The sequence below is a fragment of the Carlito syrichta genome, unplaced genomic scaffold, assembly GCF_000164805.1.
Source record: "Carlito syrichta isolate Samal-C Ts95f unplaced genomic scaffold, Tarsius_syrichta-2.0.1 Scaffold112660, whole genome shotgun sequence".
In the NCBI taxonomy this organism is placed as follows: domain Eukaryota; kingdom Metazoa; phylum Chordata; class Mammalia; order Primates; family Tarsiidae; genus Carlito; species Carlito syrichta.
Window position 1 is genome coordinate 219,959 of NW_007056756.1, and position 3,308 is coordinate 223,266.

General features: G+C 45.9%; 1 pseudogene; it reads right to left on the reverse strand.

Moving 5' to 3' along the window:
- LOC103273800 overlaps positions 1-313 on the reverse strand; it is an 11,585-nt pseudogene extending 11,272 nt beyond the window's left edge.
- Between the last annotated feature and the right edge of the window lie 2,995 nt (positions 314-3,308).

Sequence of the window (3,308 nt, forward strand, 5' to 3'; positions counted from 1 at the left end):
TCCCGGTCTCAGAGTTTTTATGTTTTGAGCTCACAGGAGCTTAATCTGGTTAGTGCTGAGTAGAAAGGGGGAGGAAATGGGGTCAATAGCTCCCAAACACATCCTAGTGGTCTCGGGGTCAACAGCCCTTCCTGATCCCTAATGCTCAGTGGGCCTCTGTGGCTGGCTCCCAACACTGTATGTACTAGAAGTTGAGAATATTGGGACCAGTAAGGCACAAATCTCCCCTTTCTTTTCCCAGAAAAGCTTTACATAAAGGAGTAGGCCTTACTGGTGTTCCAGCATACCTTGATCTTTCTATATCCTCATCCATACTGCCGGAAACTCATCAGAAATTCACTTAAGCAGAGATTTATTTACACATTTTTCATTCATTCAGCATCTACTTGAATGCCTACTATAAGCCAAATAATATGTTAAGCATGGAGGATTCAAATAAAAGGGAAAAGCTCCTATATGAAGAGCTAAATCTGGCAAGAATTTTAAAGTACAGGAAACCACAAGCATGCATGCACTTCAGTGAGGTGCTAAAATGAGCAGGTTTCAGCCAGAATGTTATTAAGGGAAGTAAAAGGGAGGCAATAACTCAGAAAGGCAGAGCCCTTTCTAGGGGATAAACATTTATTTGTTAAATAGTTTTTCTTTTTTTGGATCAGGGTCTCACTCTGTCACCCAGGCTGGAGTGCAGTGGCACAATCACAGCTCACTGCTGGGCTCAAAACCTCCTGAGTACCTGGGAGTACAGGTATGTACCACCACACGAGGTTAATTTATTTATTTGTTTATTTTGAGACAGAGTCTCACTGTGTCACCCAAGCTGGATTGCAGTGGCATGATCCTGGCACACTGCAACCTTGACACCCTGGGCTCAAGTGATCTCCCACCTCAACCTCCTGCAGGCATGACACAATGTCCAGCTAATTTTTGTATTTTTTTCAGAGACAAGGTCTTGCTATGTTGTCCAGGCTGGTCTCAAATTCCTGGGCTCAAGTGATTCTCCCCATCTCAGCCACCCAAAGAGCTGGGATTATAGGCATGAGCCACCAGCCTTAATTTTTTAACTTTTTGTAGAGACAAGGTCTCACTATGATGCCTAGGCTGGTCTTGAACTCCTGGGTTCAAGCAGTCCTCCCACCTTGCCTGCCACAGTGCTGGGATTACATGTATGAGCCACTGAGTCCAGCCTTCTTTTAAACAAATATTAACTGAGCCCCTGCAGCATGCATACAGTAAGCAGCCTGACCACCTGGAAAGCCTTTGCTACCAGGGAGGCAGCCTAGCAGGAGCTAGTTCTAAACCTGGCAAGGCCATCAGAAGGAAAGAGACAGAGGCATCAGCCAGTGACGGGGCCCTATCAAGTCCCAGTCTGTTCACAGCTGGCATTTTTTTTTTTTTTTGAGTTGGAGTCTCACTCTGTCACCCAGGCTGGAGTGCAGTGGCACATTCAAGGCCACAGGACCCTCGGCCTGCTGAACTCAGGCGATCCTTCCACCTCAGCCTTCCAAGTAGCTGGAACTACAGATGCACGCCACCATGCCCGGCTAATTTTTATGATTTATTGTAGAGACAAGATCTCACCATGTTGCCCAGGCTGGTCTCGAACCCCTGCGCTCAGGCAATTCTCTCACCTCAGCCTCCCAAAGTGCTGGGATTACAGGCAGAACCACAACACCCGGCTCATAGCTGGCATCTTAAATGTCCCGGTCTTGGTTACAAGGGCTAAAAAGTACAGCCACGAAAGAGAGGAGTCCTGGCAGGAAGTTAAGTCAGGCCCCACTGTGGGATAGGAACTGCTAAATCCTAGACATAGAAGCAACCAACAGGCAGCAGAGCTACTGACAATTCTCTACCACTCTCTCAAAGTAGCCTTGGACATGGGTTTGGGAGACATTTGTTAGTAACAATGAGAAAGATTACAAGCTGTCAAAAATTGAGCTTGACTGGACTGAGATAAACTTTATATAATTAGGTCTACTTTGGGCTGTTTTGTGTTGTGCCCAGCCACATAAAATTCAGGTTTAGATTGGGCATGTTGGCTCATGCCTATAATCCCAGCACTTTGGGAGGCCAAGGATTGCTTGAGCCCAAGAGTACTAGACCAGTCTGGGCAACATAACTAGACCTCTTCTCTACACAAAAATAAAAAAAAATTAGCCAGGCACGGAGGCACACACCTATAGTCCCAGCTACTTAAAAGGCTGAGGCAGAAGAATATCCTGAGCCCAATAGGTCGAGTCTGCAGTGGCTGTGAGCGTGCCACTGCACTTCAGGCTGGGTGATAGAGTGAGACTTGAACTAAAAAAAAAAAAAAAAAAACTGAAAGAGGTTTTTAAAAAATACTTAATTCTAGTCTCTCAGGTTGGGTCTTGGATCTGTTGTATGCTCCCTAAATGATTCTGGGTCATTCAGTCTTTTCACACGTGGAAACCATTACATGAAAAGATTTAAACAGGGGCCTAATTAATACAATGCTTTACACATCTGGTTAATTACATGAATGAATAAATTCTCTCCTGTTTACTGGGAGCTCACATTTTAGGGCAACAGTAAAAAAAAAGTATTATTATTATTATTATTATTATATATTTTTGAGTCGGAGTCTCTGTCGCCCAGCCTGGAGTGTAATGGCAAACTCACGACCACTGCAGCCTCCACCTGCTGGGTTTAGGCAATCCTTCCACCTTAGCCTTCCAAGTAGCTAGAACTACAGGCATGTGCCACTACACCCAGCTAATTTTTTTATGTATTGTAGAGATGAGGTCTCACCAAGTTGCCCCGGTTGTTTTTGAACCCCTGGGCTCGGACAATCCTCTTGCCTCAGCCTCCCAAAGTGCTGGGATTACAGGCGTGAGGTACACACACAGCTTAAAAAGTATTCTTATTGTGAGCCGGGCTCAGTGGCTCAGCCTGTAATCCCGCCTCTTTGGAGGATGAAGTGAGTGGATTGCCTGAGCCCGCGGGTTCGAGACCCACCTGGGCAGCGAGACCTCATCTCTACAATAAATCAAAAAATTAGTCGGGCGTGGTAGCGCACGCCTGTAGTTCCGCTACTTGGAAGACTGAGACGGAAGGATCACCGGAGCCTAGCAAGTTGAGGCTGCGGTGGCCGGGAGTGGCTACTGCACTCCAGTCTGGGCGACAGAGTGAGACTCCAACTCAAAAAAAAAAAAAGTATTCTTATTTTGGAGGGTTCTTCACAGAAGGTTTTGGCCTCCAAGAGTCACAAATTCTAAATTTCAGTCAGATTTATTCAGGGACTCAGGGGAAAAGTGCAGAACTTTTACATAGGTTGCTCTTCAGAACTGGGA